Genomic DNA, 20,907 nt, shown 5'->3' on the forward strand with positions numbered 1-20,907 from the left:
TCAGACTAGAAATAAAAATGAATTTTGGAGAATTGATTTTGATTTACCTCCAACAGTGAAAAGAAATGTACGAAAGATTGAGAAAATTCGTGTTAGAATTATTAATCTTACTTTTTCGGTCATATTTAATAATATATGTCTACAGGAAAGACTGCTACCAAAATATACTAATATATATATAATATATAAACTGTCTCCCACTAGCAGATGACATATAACTGACTGTCACTAGCAGATGATACACGTCTCTCACTATCAGATGATATAAACTGTCTCTCACTAGCAGATGATATATGAATGTCTCTCACTAGTAGATAATATACGTCTCTCATTAGCAGATGATATATGAATGTCTCTCACTAGCAGTCGATATATAACTTTCTCTCACTAGCAGATGATATATAAATGTCTCTCACTATCAGATGATATATGAATGTCTCACTAGCAGATGATATATGAATGTCTCTCACTAGCAGATGACATATGAATGTCTCTCACTAGCAGATGATATATGAATGTCTCTCACTAGCAGATGACATATGAATGTCTCTCACTAGCAGATGACATATGAATGTCTCTCACTAGCAGATGATATATGAATGTCTCTCACTAGCAGATGACATATGAATGTCTCTCACTAGCAGATGACATATGAATGTCTCTCACTAGCAGATGATATATGAATGCTCTCACTAGCAGATGACATATGAATGTCTCTCACTAGCAGATGATATATGAATGTCTCTCACTAGCAGATGACATATGAATGTCTCTCACTAGCAGATGATATATAACTATCTCTTACCAGTAGGTAATACATGACTGTCTCTCACTACTGAATGACTGTGCCATGACTCTAGCTATCACTTCAAAATGATACACGACTGTCTCTCTCTGCCAGATGATACATGGCAGTCTTTCACTACCAGATGATACATGACTGTTTCTCACTACCAGGTATCACATGATTGTCTCTCGCTATCAGATGACACCTGTCAGTCTCTCACTACCTGGTGATTTGTGACTGTCACTCACTAACAACTGTTGTTCGTAAATATACAGATGCAATTTCACGATGATCTTCCATCCCTCATGAACTACTGGGTCTCTGGACGTCAGTACAGAGGCCCAGTGACATCTGCCCCGCTCAGGGAGGTCGTGTGCTGCTACTGAGGCCACACCAGCGGCGGCCCAGAAGAACCTCTCCCCTTTAATAATGGTCGTATCCCACACTCTTCCTTCTGCAAGGATTCCCCAAAGTGTACTTTAATGAATTGAAGATATGCTTAGTCCCCAGTGAGGCCCTCAATGGCTTTTAGGCCTGGCTTCATCTCACGGGGATTAGCTGAGTGAATATCGTGCTGCTGTGGCTTCAATATATGAAAGATATTAGTGACAGCACACGGACAACCGCCCGGCTGTTTGTCACGGATGGTCGTGCTGGTGTCTTCTATATGTGTTGTGTGTGGGTGTGGTGTGTGTGTGTGTGTGTGTGTGGTGTGTGTGGTGTGTGTGTGTGTGTGTGTGTGTGTGTGTGTATATATATAATATATATATTATATATATATATATATATATATATATATCAGTTCAGCAATGCATGTGCGTTGCTGAGCCACAGCAACCTTTCCCTGTCTCCCAGTGCCCCCCAACATTCCACCTCTTTCGTCCCTTCGCCCTCCCAACCATTCCCAATTCCCCCGTCCCCTCGTCCTCCCAACCATCTTCTTCTTGATGTTATCTTGAGATGATTTCGGGCTTTAGTGTCCCTGCGGCCCGGTCCTCGACCAGGTCTCACCCCCACAGCTGACTAACAACTAGGTACCTATTTTACTGCTAGGTAACAGGGGCATAGGGTGAAAGAAACTCTGCCAATTCTTTCTCGCCGGCGCCCGGGATCGAACCCGGGACCACAGGATCACAAGTCAGTGGCTGTCCGCTCGGCCGACCGCTCCCCATTCCCTACTCCACCATCTCCTCGTCCTCCCCGCCATTTTCTCTCTCCCCCATCCTGTGTCCTCCCACCATCCCCCACTCCACCATCCCTCCGTGCTTCTAACCATTCCCATTCTACCATCCACTCGTCCTCTCCACCATCTCATACTCCCCCGTCCCTCGTCCTCCCTATCATTCCCCCCTCTCCTATTCCCTCGTCCTCCGCACCATCCCTCACTCATCAGCCTCATGTCCTTCCCACCATTCTCCATTCTCCTGTCTCTCGCCCCCACCATCCCCAACTTCTCCATCCCTCGTTTTCCCCACCATTACCCCCTCCCAAGTCCGTCGTCCTCAGTACTATCCCCCACTCCCATCCCCTCGTCCTCCTCACAATTCCAACTCCCTCGCCCGATGCATTCCATATGATCTGATGTTCCATCAGAAAATTTGGAATACAAATGATCTGATGTTCCCATCACTGAAATATAAGAAAAACAGTTAAAATGCAATGAAAAATTTTAAAATTAAAAAAATAAACTACACGTGCAAATGAACGTATGGTAAACACCAAAGCTCAATTCAATCGCAACGTCACACCAAATAATTAAATCAAAATTAAAATAATTCGAAATCTATGAAAACTCAATTTATCAATGAAATTGGAAACGTTGAAATAGAATCGTAACATATTTAGTAGAGCGTGAGTTGCCCTTATGTGCAACAGATCGCTCTGTTTTTTTTTTTTTTTTTTAAATGCATATTTTTACCTGTCACAGGTGTGGCATCTATACTTATACTCACAAAATGAATGGTATGGGAAACAACGCAGCTCAATTCCATTGCAATGTCACACAAAATAATTAAATCAAAATTAAAATAAATCGAAATCTATGAAAATTCAATTTATCAATGCAATCGGAAACAATGAAATGAAATCCTAATATATTTAGCATTGTGTCGAGGGCTCTTACGTGCAACAGATGGAGCCGTTTTTCAAAAAAAGCATTTTGCTTTACCTGTCACAGGTGTGACATCTATACTTATACACACGAAATGAACGGTAGGGTAAACAACATAGCTTAGTTTCAATGCAATATCACACAAAATAATGAAATCAAATTGAAAATAAATCAAAATGTATGAAAATTTACTTTGTCAATGCAATCGAAGACATTGAAATGGAATCGTAACATTTAGGATAGTGAGAGTGGCTCTTACGTGTAACAGATGGCGCTATTTCTTGAAACAAAGAGAACATTTTTACCTGTTACAGGTGTGGCATTTATACTTATACTTATGAAATGAATGGTATGGTAAACAACACAGCTAAATTCCAACACAATATCACACAAAAAATTTAAATACAAATTAAAACAAATCGAGATCTATGAAAATTAAATTTATCAATGCAATTGGAGTATTGAAATGGAATTCGTAACATATTTAGTATTGCAAGTGTGTTGCTATTACGTGCAACAGATGGAGCTGTTTTTGAGAAAAAAACATGTTTTATGTGTCACATGTGTGGCAGCTATATAGTTGGTATATAAAAACATGTGCATATTCGAATGGAACGTTGTGTCAGAATTTAAAAGCAATCGGTGAAGAGCTTTCGGAGATTAGAGCATGTGTTGCTCTTATGTCCAGCAGATAGCGCTGAATAAAAAAAACACCATGTTTTTTTCCTGTCATAGGTGAGGCATGTACATAGTAGGTATATAATTATACATGCCTATTCGAAAGCAACGTTGTGTCTAAATTTCAAAGCAATCGGTAAAGTGGTTTCGAAGATTTCCCTCACATGAAAAAAACATGAATAAACACAGTTTTTCAAGAAAGCATGTTTTTTTCCGTCACAGACGTGACATCTATATAATATGTATATAAAAACCCGCTAGGATGCGAGTGAAACGTTGTGTGAAAATTTCAATGCAATCGATGAAGAACTTTCGGAGATTAGCGATTTTAAACAAACGAACATTTCCATTTTTATTTATATAGATTTTGGTTTTGTTTTATTATTTTTATAAAACTGTAATATCAATATAGGTATAGGTTAAGTACTAATTGTAATTAGGAAGCAATAAGATACTTATCTTAACATATTAAGAAGGTTAGGTTAGATTGGTGTTTTCTATTCAGCGTTTCAAGGTAAACTCAAATATTCACAATAAATTAGTATGTCACATATGCACTTATTAATAAGCCAATATTGACTATAAGCAAGTGCGAGAACGGGTTGAACTTGGTGGGAGGGTGTCTGACTCCTTGCTGGTGTGGCTTCACACTCCACTCACAGTTTATAGCAAAACACACACATAAGTCTCTTCAATATTTTTTTTTAATTATTTATATATATACAAGAAGATTTATTGGGTTTAGAGTACATAGCATTGATGTTTTTACGTTCTTGCAAAGCCACTAACACGCATAGCGTTTCAGGCAGGTCTTTAATCTAAAAGATCATTTTAAGTTGGTGATTTGTAGCAAAATGTGAAGAATATTAATAGGTCCATTGTAAGAAAATTGGAAAAATATTAATAGGTACATTGAAGTAAAATTTGAGGATTAGCAACAGATACATTGTAGCATAATTTGCGTTCAACATGACAATGATATAAGTTGATAGCAGTGACTACATTGGTGATGTTGCATGTCCTAGCCACATCTATTGGGGGATTAGGTAGCAAAAGATACAGTGAAGTTTGAAGCACTAGGTAGGAAACTATGAGGATGAAATTAGGTACTTTTTGGTTTTCTTTTGAATAAGGCATTAGTTGGACAGCTTTTTAATTTGCTAGGGAGTGAGTTCCATAGACTAGGTCCCTTTATTTGCATAGATTGTTTGCACAGATTTCACTTGACTCTGGGGATATCAGAAAGATAATTATTTCTGGTGTGGTGATTTTGGGTTCTATTACTTATCTCAAGGAAGAGTTTCAGATCAGGATTTTCATTTAGGAACAAGTTTTGTGCATGTAAGTAGCACAGGAGAATGTGTGGAGTGAGTGTATGTTTAGCATGTTTAGGGATTTGAACATAGGGGCAGTGTGTGCGTGAAAATAATGAGTTATTGTTCTCATAGCAGATTTTTGCTGGGTGATAATGGGCTTCAGGTAATTTGCAGTAGTTGAACCCCAAGCACAGATATCTTATGTAAGATAAGGATAAATTACCGAGTAGTATAATGAGAGGAGAGCAGAGCGGGGACAATAATATCTGATTTTACAGAGTATACCGACAGTTCTTGAGACTTTTTGGCTATGTGTTTTACGTGGGTACTGAAGTTGAGTCTCTTATCTATCTAAGATAAGGTATCTTACCAAAGGCCAAGAACCTTTCCATCATTTTTATTGCTGATGTTATCATTGTATATCTGAAGTTGAATTTCATTTGATGATTTGCTTACGAATAAAATGAAGTAGATCTTTTTTTTACTTTTCAGTGTGAGTTTGTTGGTTGATATCAATGAGTGGAATTTTTTTAATTCACTATCTACAACATTATTTAGTGTTTGTGGGTTGGGGGGTCCCGAGCATCAGAGTCCCCAACATCAGAGGCCCGAAACTGTTCAACACGCTTCCACTACACATATGGGGAATAACTGGCCGACCCCTCACAGTGTTCAAGAGCGAACTGGATAAACACCTCCAAAGGATACGTGATCAACCAGGCTGTGATTCGTACGTCAAGCTGCGAGCAGTCGCGTCCAACAGCCTGGTTGACCAGTCCAGCAACCAGGAGGCCTGGTCGACGACCGGGCCGCAAGGACGCTACGCCCCGGAAGCACCTCAAGGTATCCTCAAAGTGGATGAAGGTAGTATCGTCAGCAAATAGTATAAGTTTAAAAATGTTAGAGACATTTGGCAGATTAATGTATATAAAAAATAGGAGCGGTACTAGGATGCTGCCCTGTGGTACTCGTATGGTTAATGGTAGAGTGGGAGAGGTTATATCATTGATGGCTACACATTGGTGTCTTTCACTAAGATAGTTCAGGGCAAGGTCTCGGATTCCATAATGGTAAAGTTTAAGTAAGAAGTAGTTATGGTTTACAGTATCAAAGGCCTTTCTCAGGTCAATTAAGAGCCCAAACGGGAACTCATTTTTGTCAAGAGCTGCGTAAATTATATCAAGCAGACTAATAATGACCTCGTTGGTACTCTTTTGAGAGCGGAAGCCAAACAGACAGGGACTTAATTTTTTGAATTTTTCAAGGTAGGAGTAGAGCTGATTCTAAATAAATTTTTTAAATATTTTTATAATATATGTAGATTAGATATTGATCTGTAATTGTTTATGTCAGCCGCATCACCTACTTTTTGAAAGGGCGTTACACGTGATTTTGTAAGGATACCAGGGAAAGTATGACACTAGAGATTTGTTGAATAGCAGATCTATGGGTAGTGCAAGGGCATGAGCAACACTCTTGTATTCCAAAGATGTTATTTCACTAGTGTTCCCAGCTTAGCATTTTAGTGAGTAAATGATGGACATAAAATCTGTCGGGCTGACTGGTAAAATGAGAAGAGAGTTAGGATAGCTGCCGGTAAGATATTTAATGACACGAGTCTGGGTATGTAGGATTTTTTCTGGCAAGGTTAATACCAACTGATGAAAAGAAGCTATTAAATTCAGGTCTGTTGTCCAACACACACCTGCAACAATTCTGTTGCAGGTGTGTAACCATCCATGGAGAGTTTTATCTGCTTGTTATGGGATCCTAGGAAGTTAGAGATGGCTTTCCATATGCTTTTCATGTTTCCTTTTGCGTCTTTGAATCTACTCTCATAATAGGAAAGTTTCGCTCTTTGTATTATAATGGTAAGCATTAATCAGTATCTCTTAACCACTTCTTTTGTAACGAGGGCAATCTGATGTTTTTTCGTATTCGTGTTTCTTGTTGATTGCTTTGAGTATGCCATTTGTGAGCCATTTTTTTTTAATCTTTTGGTAGTTACTTGTTTGGTGAGGAGAGGACATTACATGTTGTAGAGGCTTAGAGTTTTGGAAAGGAAGATTTTGGCTAATGAATTTTCATCCTTTGTATTATTGAATTCAGATTCACAGTTTATATTGTGCAGTGCATTTGTGAGATTGCTTATTGCTGCCTCACTGTGTAGCCTGATAGTAAGTTTCGTGGTATCCGACGGTGTTATGTCCATGTTTGCTATCAGGAAGGTAGGATAGTGGTAATTTTTTCTGTCAGTGATTATACCAGATGCAAGGGGAGCGGTTATGTTAGTCCATATGTGGTCCAAGGTAGTAGCAGATGTTTGAGTGATTTGGGTGGGCTTGGTGATTGTGGGAATTTCCATACAGGAGTTCAGACTTTTTAGGAAATAGTGGACTAGGGTTATTTTGTTGAGACAGGTCGATATTGAAGTCACGTCCTTGAATGATGTGGTTTTTGTTGAGCTTATGTGTTTTACGTAGAGCGCCTAACAGCTGCATGGACAGCGCTTCGGATTCGTAGTACTGAGGTTCCAGGTTCGATCCCCGGTGGAGGCGGAAATAAATTGGCAAAATGTTTTTCACCTTTGCTACTATTTCACCCACAGCAGTAAATAGGTACCTGGGAGTTAGACAGCTGCTACGAGCCTCTTCCTGGGGGTGTGTAACAAAAAGGAGGCATGGTCGAGGACCGGGCCGCGGGGACGCTAAGCCCCGAAATCATCTCAAGATTACCTCAAGATACGTGAGTACTGAAGTTTAGTCTCTTATCTATGTATAGGCCAAAAACCTTTATATCATTTTTAACAATATTTTTACAATATCATATTAACGACAGAATAAACTGGTGTTCCATAGTCACATACTGTTTTTTTACTGAATGATCCATGTAGCATTAGGTAATTATTAACAGGCCAATTAGAAGTTTAATAGCTGTTTCCGGGAACACGAGCCTTACTCCGATGCGTAGTGATAACAAACGTCAACGTAACTTTTATCTCCTGCTTTATCGTTAACATTTGGACAATGAAATCATGTTGGTGCCTAAAGACTGAGCACATTTAAGTGCTTCAATCTCGCCTCTTTATAAGCCTTTCCACATCCTCGTAGGGAATGTATGTCATTGACATTTCCCTAATTAAATGTCTTATGTCTTTTTCCTTTCTTGTATACAGGAACCACGTTAGGTGTGTCCCATATCTCTGAAAATTCATTCATTTGCAGTGTAGAGTTGACGATCCTTATAGTGGGATGGCACATTGCATCTGCTGCCTCTTTCAAGATCCACAGAGATAGAGTTCGTCTAATTCTATAACACTTGACCGATCATTTTAAGCCTGCTGTATCCCTGCATTTATTGAAACGTGTCTATCTAGATGTGAGGCTCGAGGTGTCTGTGTTTGTATGTCTTATAACAGTAATACTTATGAACTATGTTTGTACAAATTCATTATCATATAAACGGAGCAGCAAAGATTAAGAAATTTATTTTCAGATTTTTTAAATATGGTATATTAATAATCTTCAATATAATTTAAATATTTACCTTCGGGCACATATTCTCCCAATGGGCCGTCGTGTTTGCTAGAATAACAACATATGTTTACTTGTCGCTAATTACAGTTGAGAGTGAATTAATTTTCTTCTCAATGTGTTTGAGTTAGAAGCTTCATATAATATTAATTAGTGTAGGCTCTTCTCTCTCTGTCTATCTGTCTGTCCGGCGGACAGTCTCTCTCTCATATATATAATTAGACATCCTGGTATGAAATCCGAATCCAGGATATACAGTACAACTAGGTGAGTACTTCCTTTCACTGCGTCATGTATACAATTACAATGGAATCTTCCAAACAATTAAATAAGGATGATAAATGATTCCTGGCAGATCACAATTGTGGATCAAATCCTCCTTTATTCGGGGTGGATCTCCTCTCTGACGAAGTATTCTATACAAGGCAACAGTAGGACCAGCAAGTGCCTGGTCATCAGACGAAACTAACTCTTCTCTGCTACTACACACGAAAAGTCATTTCACATATAACAAATTTAATTCTTTACAAAGATCTAGAAAAACTAAATTAAACAAAACTTTTCACCACACCACTGCTGGCGGCATCTGACACTTCACTGTCCACTGTCAAGTGGACTCTCCTGCAGCAAACGAAGCCGCACTGAGCTCTCTCCACCTTCTCAGTCGTTCACTAACCGCCAGCGAGTGAGCATCCGTTACTCTGCCCCCATCATGCTATCATCTCTCAATTCCCCAATATTACTTGATATTCACTATATACATGACTCACTAAGGTCGCTGAGCATTACAATAAATAACTGAGCACTTTTTCTTACCGTACATGGTAAACAAAACACTCATACCGCAAACTATTGGTGCGACGACGCTTGCGTCCACAAATCAAGATGGCGCCTTAGGTTTAGCTTATAGTTCGTCCACAAATCTTCTCTGAGCTGCTACTGCCGAGTTTTCTCTTCCTGACTGGTGTGTGTGGGGAAGGTGAGACACAGGCACCAACCTTGGTTCACCTGTCACACTGTCCTCCCCATGGACAACCAAAGCCTCTTGTAGGGTTACCACGGTGGCTACCTGGCTCATTCACACTCACTGTCGTCTTAACGCTACTCCTTGATCCATTGAATAGAGGCTAACACCGCAATCGCCATCTTCTACCTAACAGAACTTGTCTCTATCATAGTTCACGGTAGTGTACTACCAAGACACGTACAACTATATCTTTAACTTGAATAGGCAGCAAGTGGCGTGTGACCTTTCCGACCCCACACTGAGGTCGGAAAGGTCGTGACGTCATCACTCACAGAGCCTTTACTTGTGACGCGTCACGGCCTTGCTCCTCCCATATTGGTCAATGATGACCAATATGGGAAGTCCAACTCCTTCCTCCTTGGGAAATTTCCATATTGTCACCCTCTTGCCACTCACTTGCTACATAGCCTCTCCGGGTTGCTGCCTTCTTTTGATAATTGTTTACTTACTTGCCGCTCACTTCATACGTTAGTGACATAAAAATTCTCCCAAAACATGTCTCTTCTCAACAGACTACACATTACATCAGATTACGGTCAATATCATGTCTGAATGGGGAATAATTCTCACCGAAGACAGAATCTAGGTCATGAGGCTACTGGGGTTCACAACATTATATATACCTGCACACAGGGTGCACCCAACCACACACCTTATACCACTTAACCACGACATGCTAAAAGCAATGCGACTTGGAATTCAACTGAATCCTGTAGGTGTCCTAAGGCTTCAAATGAAGCCCAGCTAAGGTTTCACGCATTAAGGGCTGTGGTGGAGTTTTATTCCGACGCTTCTGTCATATACACAAATAAATCACATTAACGTGATGATGATCGTGTGTAGTGTAGATGGTGATAGTGATGATCGTCGTACGGAGTTTAGAAGGTTACAGTGATGAAGGTCATTTGTTGCGTCGATACCTACGATGATGAAAGTCGTGTGTGGTGTAGATGGTGACAGTGATGATGGTCGTGTGTGGTGTAGATGGTGACAGTGATGATGGTCGTGTGTGGTGTAGATGGTGACAGTGATGAAGGTCGTGTGTGGTGTAGATGGTGACAGTAATGAAGGTCGTGTGTGGTGTAGATGGTGACAGTAATGAAGGTCGTGTGTGGTGTAGATGTGGTCCAGAGTAACATAGCGGGGCATGCGTCATGAATATTTAATACAGTACATGTCCTTCACATCTTTGATGGCCTACATTAAACTCTCGAAAGGGAGCCAATACAATGCATCCTACTACAGGATATATTAACGAAACCAGAATGAATTGTACTTGAAAAGAATAGGCATGATGCTGAAGCGCCATCGAGGGACACAAGCAGCGGGGGGTGGGGGGGGGGAAGGTGAAGCAGTCGGCAACACGGACCATTTGTTGGCTGATGGTGCAAGATACAGCGTGTCTGGGGTCGAGTAGTCTCTGGGGAGCTGCCGGGGTCAGATGCCTCGGTACTCTTATACTATACACGAGAGAGAGAGAGAGCGAGAGAGAAAGAGAGAGACAGAGAGAGACAGAGAGACAGAGAGAGATACAGAGAGAGAGAGAGAGATACAGAGAGACAGAGAGAGAGAGAGAGAGGGGGGGGGGTAGGTGTTACGAACCTTACCTTCTGTGGTAGTTAGTTTTCATAATAAACTGTTTATTAATACAGGTAAAGTAGTACCTTTTGAGTAGGTAGTAAAGTATTACCTTTTGAGCTGGAGATTGTTTACGAATAACGTGTAATACCAAAACTATGTGATGGATAAATGGACTCAATCAAGAAACCAGCATGCATGGGGAATATGGTGGTTGGGGTTTAATTGGGAATGTTGAAGAATAGAGCATTGAGGGACGATGGCGCAACCGGGGAGGGGGGTCAGACACCATTTTTTACCTGACGCGGAGCACCAGCTGTCTGACCGGTCCGTGTTTTCTGAGAGATTTCTCTGGCCGAAACACAAGATAAGCCACAGTGTTGTATCAACAGGGTTGCAAGGAAGAGTAGAATACTCGGATAACCTACTGAGCAGTTTTGAGAGAGAGAGTCCAGGTTTCCTAGGGATTAATGTATGTGTTACAGGCTGGCTGAGGTAGAGCCGGAGTGCACAGTTCCAATGTTGGATTAAACGCTATACGGGACCAGAGCCTGTTTGGGTGATAAGATATAAGTTTGCTTTTCATTCTGAATGCATCGATTTATAAGGAATGAATTATGTTATGTAATGTCGTGTGTATTTTATAAATATACATTTGTGTCATTTAACAACTTGGTTGTTTCCCTTCACCTTGAATTCCAATTGATTCAACTAAAAGTCTTATTCCCTCAGATAGCACAAAAATACCCGACACACCAACGTGATAAAATTGGTGTCCTATCTGCTTTCTGGATCTGAAATCTGGACATCAAACATGTGTTAAAAAATCTGGAGAGAGAGAGAGAGAGAGAGAGAGAGAGAGAGAGAGAGAGAGAGAGAGAGAGAGAGAGAGAGAGAGAGAGAGAGAGACAGAGAGAGAGAGAGAGAGACAGAGAGAGAGAGAGAGAGACAGAGAGAGAGAGAGAGAGAGAAGAGAGAGAGAGAGAGAGAGAGAGAGAGAGAGAGAGAGAGAGAGAGAGAGAGACAGAGACAGAGAGAGAGAGAGAGAGAGAGAGAGACAGAGAGAGAGACAGAGAGAGAGAGAGAGAGAGAGAGAGAGAGAGAGAGAGAGAGAGAGAGAGAGAGAGAGAGAGAGAGAGAGAGAGAGAGAGAGAGAGAGAGAGAGAGAGAGAGGAGAGAGAGAGAGAGAGAGAGAGAGAGTTAATCTTCTTAAACTTGCAATATACCAATGAAAGGTAGAATCATTAACTTCTTATTTCAAACTCTTCGATCAGACAAAAACACCTCATGTTCATTTATTACAATACGTTAATAAATTTACTATAATATATTTTATAGGCTGTCATCATATATTTTATTGTACTCTCTTGAGAGCTTTGTGTTACATTCTCGTTAAAAGTAAAGCTTGTTAGAGAGATGCATGAAGAGTATGTCCATAATGAATATATTTGAAAACTTATATAGTATTTAGTAGGTATAATCTATACTGAAATAGAGAATGTCTGTCTGTCTGTCTGTCCAGAGTTGGAGGGTAGATGCTTGGGGCTACACTCACCAAAATTTGTAAGGAAATTGGTGTGGGGTGGACGGACATAGGCTGGTCCGGGTAGTAAATTTTTTTTAAATCCAACATCCACGAGGAATTTTCATAAAGTCTGAATCTAGAATGAAATCGGAAATGAAATGTCCACAAAGTGTGAAGTTTACTCTGGCAATTTCTTAATAATGCAGATGTACCTCATGTATTATTAATAATAAAAAAAATTAATAATATATTTTCTGCGAGAAGGGGGATGTGGGGGGGGAGGGATGAGCGAAATAGGTGGGGAGAGTTACCTTACTTTGCAATGATTTCTGGGCTTAGCGTCTCCCCTCGGCCCGGTCGTGACCAGGCCTACTAGTTGCTGGACTGGTCAACCAGGCTGTTGGACGCGCCTACTCACAGCCTGACGTATGAATCACAACCTTATCAGGTATCCTATGGAGGTGTTTATCAAGTTTTCTCTTGAACACTGTGAAGGGTCGGCTAGTTATGCCCTTATGTGTACTGGAAGCGTGTTGAACAGTTTCGGGCATCTGATGTTGATAGAGTTCTTCCTCAGCGTCCCTATTGCACCTCTGTTTTTCAATGGTGTATTCTGCATCTCCTGCCATGCCTTCTGGTCTCGTGTGGTGTTTTTTCTGTGTGCAGGTTTGGGACCAGCCCCTCTAATATGTTCCATGTGTAAATTTTTATGTATCTCTCCCGCCTGCGATCAATAGAATACAGATTTAGAAGCATTTTAGTCGGTCCTAATTGTTTGGATGTTTACTGAGTGGATTCTAGCAGTAAAGGATCTCTGCACGCTCTCCAGGTCAGCAATTTCTCCAGCTTTGAAAGGGGCTGTCATTGTGCAACAGTATTCCACTCTAGAGAGCACTAGCATCTTGAAAAGTATCATCATCAGTATATCATCTCTAGTGTGAAAGGTTCTTGTTATCCAACTTGTCATTTTTTTTTTTTTTTTGCAGTTGTGGGAGCTACTTTATTGTGTTCTTTAATGGTAAGGTCTTCCGACATGAGTACACCAAAATCCTTTACATTGCTTTTTCGTTCTATGATTTGACCGAGTTTTGTACGTGTTTCTGTTTTCATATTTTAATTTTTCCGTAGCGCAGGAGCTGGAACTTATCTTCATTAAATACCATAATAATTTCTGACGCCCATTGAAAGACATGATTTACATTTGATTGGAGGTTTGCTGTGTCCTCTGTGGCGTCTACTCTCATAAAAATCATTGTGTCATCTGCAAAGGATGATACAGTGCTATAGTTTGTGTCCGATATGAGAATGAGAAAGAGTACTAAGCAAGCACAATACCCGTGGGGGACTGTCTATGGGGTTCAGATAGGAGACAGAAAAACTATGGAGTTCAGTTCCTGAACCCATTTCGTGCCTCTGAAACCCTTTACACCACCGCCAACGGAATGGGTATGGGGTGCATAAAGTAAATGTTGAGTGGAGAGGCCTTATACGTTTGTACGTTACAATACGTTTCCTGAGAAGAGAGAAAAGGGGCAGAGGAAGGAGAACCAAGGGGAAGGAGGACCAAGGGGAAGGGGAGAGTGGTGGAGCTGGAAGTTTACATCAACTTCTGATGTAGATTTGACTAAATAATAATAATAATAATATAATTCATTGTGTCGGGGGACAGGAAGCTATTCATAGAATATTCATAGCTGTTCATTCATAGGCTATGAATATCGTCTATGGAAGGGTATCCCCCTATGGAGGGGGTAACCGGCGGTGCCCAGGATAGTCTTTCTACCCACCCCTCATTCCACCCTAATTCTTTCTCTCTTTCCCCTAAATTTACAGACACCGCCCAGGATGCAACCCCGCAACAAGCTGACTAACTGCTGAGTACCTACTCACTGCTAGGTGAACAGAGCCATAAAGTGAAAGGAACTGTGCCCAACCATTTCTGTCCCGCCTAGGATTCAAACCTGGCATTCTCGATTGTGCGTCGAGAACGAACTGGACCGTACCACCGGGATCCTTTGTTAATTTCAACTCTGTCAGCAAAAGTATTCGCATACTTTGCGTCATTATATAATGGAATGTGAAAACATCACGTAATTCAGAGATAACACCATCAATATAGTCCAAGAAATGTGTAAGTACTTCATTCATAATGATCATACTTTGCCAGGAATCTTAGCGAAGTATCCAAAAGTTGCTGACTGTAGGTGCAGCCTGCACATGACTGTAAAGCTGTCGCCCAGTTGGGTGGGTGTGGAGCACATGACTGTAAAGCTGTCGCCCAGTTGGGTGGGTGTGGAGCAAGACTAGTAACTGTGTGACTCACCATAGCTGTAAAGTGCCTTGTATAGTGACTGTTGTGAGCCTCTTGTTGTATCATTTGTGATATAAAAAGATTATTGATAGGTATATGTATTTGTGTATATGTATATCTATATAAATAAAAATGGAGATGTTCGTTTGTTCAAAATCGCTAATCTCCGAAAGTTCTTCACCGATTGCTTTGAAATTTTCACACAACGTTCCATTTGTAATATGTAATATTCACATTTGTGTAACTAGCTTCACAAGATTGTCACTTGCATAGCTAAATAAATTTTGGGTTTCAGTTCCTGATCCCATTATGTGCCTCTGTAACCATTTCCACCACCACCAAAGGGATGGGTATGGGGTACATAATAAAAAAATTATATGGAAATGGAGAGGAGGGAGGGAGTGGGGAAAGGTGGAGAACATGAGGAGGGAGACTGTGGGGTTGAAGGGGATGGGGGCGAGGACCTCAAGAGGAAGATGGGAGAGTCCAACCCGTTCTCGCACTTTCGTATAGTCAATATTGACTTATTAAATACGTGCATATGTGACATACTAAACATACTAGTTTACCTTGAAAAGCTTCATATAAAACACCGACCTTACCTAACCTTCTTAGTATGTTAAGATAAGCATCTTATTGCTTCGTAATTACAATTATTACTTAACCTATTATAGGTATAGGTTAAGTAATAATTGTAATTACGAAGCAATAAGATGCTTATCTTAACATACTAAGAAGATTAGGTAAGGTCGGTGTTTTCTATGAAGCTTTTCAAGGTAAACTAGTATGTTTAGTATGTCACATATGCCCGTATTTAATAAGTCAATATTGACTGTAAGAAAGTGCGAGAATGGGTTGGAGAGTCAGACTAGTCCGTGTAGTGCCCCCCCCCCACCCCCAGGTGGCTTAATGAGCAACATACCCGTCCTCGTTTCTCATTGCAATATGACCAAAATAATAATTTAATTTATTTTGTCTAATGACTGTCCGACTTCAAAAGACTCACCTTATGTCAATTATTGGAAAATAATACTACATGACGCCAACTAAATAAATATGCACGGTATTTCACAATTCATAAACCAATTAAACAATTACCTTCATATATGAATATGCAACTTTTTACAGCAGTCCACTCATGAAAATGGAGTATATATAAATTTCGTGTAGAAATATAATGTGTAATATTTTCCTTTTGGGATATAGAGATATATTGTGCATCGCAAATCCAGAGCAGCCAAATGTATTCCCAGTCTAAATGGGTGTACTAGGAGGTGTTCCCTGCGGAGCCCCGGACACTCTCCCTCTCTACCAAACCCTCATTCCATCCCATTTCTTTCTCCCTCTCCCCTCAATTTCCCATCCCTTTCCCCTCTTCCCCCATTTTCCTTCAACCATCTCCCCCGTCTTATTCTACTCCTTTCCCTCTCCCATCTCCCAATCCTCACACTTTCCCTCCTCTTCCTTCCTATATATACATGTTGAGTGTTGTCAATGGCTGTGTCAGCCGCGCCCTCACACACAGCTCCAGTCGGAGCCAGGTTGACGAAGAACTTAGTACAGTAAGTAAAGCGGGTCCCGATCAATAACGGATACTCCAACGGATATGTCCAAAAGATCGTCAAAAGATGAGCCGAAATGCGATCTCAGACATTACAGACAACAGCACATTATCGGTCCAAACTACAGAAATATTACAAGAACGTCGTCACGGCCAGAAAACGAAGAGGGTTCGGAAAAATATTACTGATACAAATGTGACTCCTACTGACATCAACCAGAAGATTGAATTAGTAATATACTATAAGAGCAAGAAGACTGGCAACTACCTCATAAACTTCTCTCCTGACACCCAACAAAACCCGTTGACAGAGTCAACTGTCATCTATGACATCACGTGCCCACTTGGGGACTGTTAGCTCCAAACGAACTTAACATGTAGGCAAGTTAATAACATCCCTTTCGAGGAGCCTAACAATGAACAAACAGCAAGGCCCTGTCAATAACAAATAGTCTCTATACATATAACCAGATCATTACCAGAGATAACCTGACAAAGTGAGGTGCTTCACCTCATCACCGGTCAGCAAGAAACTTCCTAGCCACACACACACATATGTATACACACACATGTAGGGGCTTCAGCATGTGTCAAGCACAAGATGAAGCTGGAGCATGTTCAAAGGTATGCCACTAAACTAGTCCCAGAACTCATGAGTTCTGAAGAAAGAGGCATTAGTTACGAAGAATGGCTGTATGAATTGCATTTCACGTTGCTGGAAGTTAGAAGAGTTCGGGGAGACATGATCACCGCATACAAAATTCTCAAGGAATTGACAGGGTATATAAAGACATTATTTGACACGGGTGACACAAGGGGACACATTGAAACTGAGTACCCAGATGAGCCACAGAGATATTAGAAAGACATTTTTTCAGTGGCAGAGTAGTTAATAAATGGAATGCATATGGAAGGAATTGATGTGGAAGCTGACTTCATACACAGTTTCAAATGTAGATATGATAGAGCTCAATAAGCTCAGGATCCTGTACACCTGTAGATTGACAGTTGAGAGGCTGGACCAAAGAGCCTAAACTCATTCCCCGCAATTACGACCGGGAGAGTACAACTAAGCAAGTGCACATATATACCTACATATATCGACATATTTCCTTGAATATGACTGCATTTTCCGTGTTGATTATTTTCCTGTTCAGGGCTAGTATCCCTCTGACAAGTGTTCTTGACTCTTGGTTTAATTGGAAGAGGATTTCTCCAAATGTCATATTTGTTCGAGACTGCCTAAAAGAATCGTATTGGGTCCATTTATTAAACTGCTGTTCAGTCTGCTCTGTAAGCGTTTTGAGGGCTTCCTTCTTGGTATTAAGTTGAAGCCGTATGAGGTCTTGCCTATACCTATAGGTGAACTCTGCGTTACGGTCTACTGGATCATATAGGTTTATATAGGTGTATACTGGCAGCAAGTTTTAATTTAGACATATTTCATTGATTATTAAACAATGAATCTGAATGAGATAGATTGAATTCAATGAGAGGATTGAAGACATTGATGCTCATGATGCACTTTACCTTGCTTGTCCCTCCACAGGCTGACCTACTTTCTTTGATGTTCGCCATTTTTCAATAATATTTAATTAGAAGAGTACGACAGCTTTCTGAAATCAATGCTAGAAAAAGTCCTCAACCTTTCTTTCAGCGACTCACAGTGGAAACAAGCCTCCCTTCCAGCTGTCGCTCTTGGGGGCCTCGGCGTTTACACAGCAACACAAATTGCTGTACCAGCATTCATCTCCTCTTCAGTGGCATCTGACAACCTGGTGAGGGAAATCCTACCTTAGTACCTAAGTCAACAAGCAGGGGTACATGATCCCAGCTTTACGGTCAGCACCACCAAATGGGTCTCTCTCACAGGACCAGCAACCCAACCACCACTTTCTGAAGCTCACAAGCAATCCAGCTGGGATCGCCCTATTGTCGACCAAGAAGCTGCAACAACACCACATGACACCGCCCGACTTAGAGCTGTAGCAGCTCCTCATGAAGGTGACTACCTATTAGCAACCTCAATGTCAGCAACCAGCACGTGTCTCACACCGCAGGCCCTCCGAATTGCTGTGGCTCTCCACCTCGCTGCCCCAATCCGCACCGAATACAGGTGTATTTGTGGCAAGGCAGTTGCCGACAGGTACGGATGGCATGACCTTCTCTGCCAAAGCACAGGAGGATGACATGCAAGACACAATAAGGTTAACAACATTATTAGAAGAAGCCTTACTACATCCGGATATCCAGCAGAGAGAGAACCTCGTTACCTAATGCCCCGCAACTCAGACAAACATGTCGGTCACCCAGACGGGATCATGATGAACCCCTGGAAGAATGGTAGACAGTTGGTGAGGGACTACACTTGCATTTCATTTTTGGCCAACACCTATGTTGACTTCAGTGGTGCACAGGTAGGCGGTGCTGCCAATCACTGGTTGCTCTCTCTTCTCTCTATTCTATTATATATATATATATATATATATATATATATATATATATATATATATATATATATATATATATATATATATATAAGTTTGTGAGGGTACCACCTCTGGTGCCAATGTGGGGACCCGTAGCCTCGGAGAAGAAAATAAAAAGTATTCAGAGGAGACCTTGTGGTTTCTCATTGAACACTAATATTATCTTCTCCTACCACCCCCATTCTTTTGTATGTACACATATATATTTGCTTTATTTGAACTTTGTTACAAAAATGGAGTTACATATAGGTTACAAAGATGGTTATCATATATATATATATATATATATATATATATATATATATATATATATATATATATATATATTGTGACGGTAACGCGTTGGTGTTCGGCTGTTCAAAAGCTAGGGGTATGGCCTCGTCACATATAGAAACAAAAAATAGAAAATCTGGAACTTCGTCTGTGGTAAGGTAATGGGAAGACACACAAAACACAAGTAAATTTAACAATGAGATTTTAATTACGTTAGAAAAGCAAAACATGAATAAAATGGACATAAAATTCGTATCATAAAATCAATCAAAGTAATAAGAATAATCAAATGACAAAATGAAAAGTTACGTTAAGACAAGTGAGTAATAACAAGTGAACAATATACAATCAGATAATAGGTGCAGGAATATTGGCTTTAAGCTGCCACCTCTCTTAGTACACGTAAGCCAGAGCTTAGTCTACCAACGAGACGTGTTAACTTGTTGAAAGCACTGGATATTCTGAGGTCTGTAGGTCGTGTGGCCCCAGACATCAGGTAGTGTGGCGGGTGGAGGGCAGGTGCAACTGGACACGCAGCCAATCAGCGATGAGCAGGCGACGACAGGTAGTTTGGTGATTCGAGTGGCGGGGGGAGCAGGTGTTCCTGGTGCTGCATACGTTTGCTCTCTGGCAAACTTTGGTGTTGTATTTGTTGGATATTTCTTCCATATTAGTTGTATATAGCGACGAACTTAGGAGGGAAGAGCTGGCTCAGTCTCTTGAAGGAGATTATCGTCACAACTCTCCCCCGAAGCCTGCGGTTCCGGAAGAAGTACGTCGTTATGTGGTGGAGTAATAGATGGAGTCGCTTCTACTTCATAAACTCTGGAGAGGGCATCGGCTATGATGTTGTCAGAACCCTTGATATAGCGGATCTCCAGGTTGAAATCTTGTAAATACAAAGCCCATCGTAGAAGATGCTGGTTAGTGAATTGGGCTTGATGTAGGAAGCGGAGAGGGTTGTGGTCTGAGAAGATGGTTGTAGACCTGGCGCCTTGTAGGTACGGAGCGAAGTGTTGGAAGTTCAGGACGATGGATAGTAGCTCCTTTTCAATAGTGCTGTAGTTCCTCTGGTGTGGTTTCAATTTGTTGCTGTAGTAGCTGACAGGTAGAACCTCCTCGCCTCGTTGTTGCATCAGGACACCACCAACGCCGGTACCACTGGCGTCGACATGAAGGACGAAAGGCTTGGTGATATCTGGCGAGGCGAGAATGGGATTAGAACAGAGAGGAGGAATTTGAGTTGTTCGAAAGCAACGGTTTGCTGCATGGTCCAATTATACCGTTGCTTGGGACTGGTTAATAGGATAAGAGGTGTGGCAACTGTACTGAAATTTCTCACAAACCTACGGTAGTAGGAGGCAAGACCAAGGAAGCGCAGAAGCTGCTTCCTGGTGGTAGGCTATGGATACTGTTGGATGGCTTCAGTGTGTGAGTCTAACGGAGCTAGGCTGCCACTCCCAATAACATGACCCAGATAACGCACTTTACCTTTCGCGAAGGTGGACTTGCCCAGGTTGATGGTGAGGCCGGCTGTCAGGATCTTGGAGAACAGTCGTTGCAGATGTTCACTCCAGGTGTTGGATGCTACGACGATATCATCCAGGTAGGCGTATGTGTTATCCAAGCCCTGGATGACACGGTTGACAGCTCTCTGAAAGGTGGCCGGGGCATTACATAGTCCGAAAGGAAGGCGTTCATATCTGAAAAGTCCAAAAG

The sequence above is a fragment of the Procambarus clarkii genome, chromosome 82, assembly GCF_040958095.1.
Source record: "Procambarus clarkii isolate CNS0578487 chromosome 82, FALCON_Pclarkii_2.0, whole genome shotgun sequence".
NCBI classification, from domain to species: domain Eukaryota; kingdom Metazoa; phylum Arthropoda; class Malacostraca; order Decapoda; family Cambaridae; genus Procambarus; species Procambarus clarkii.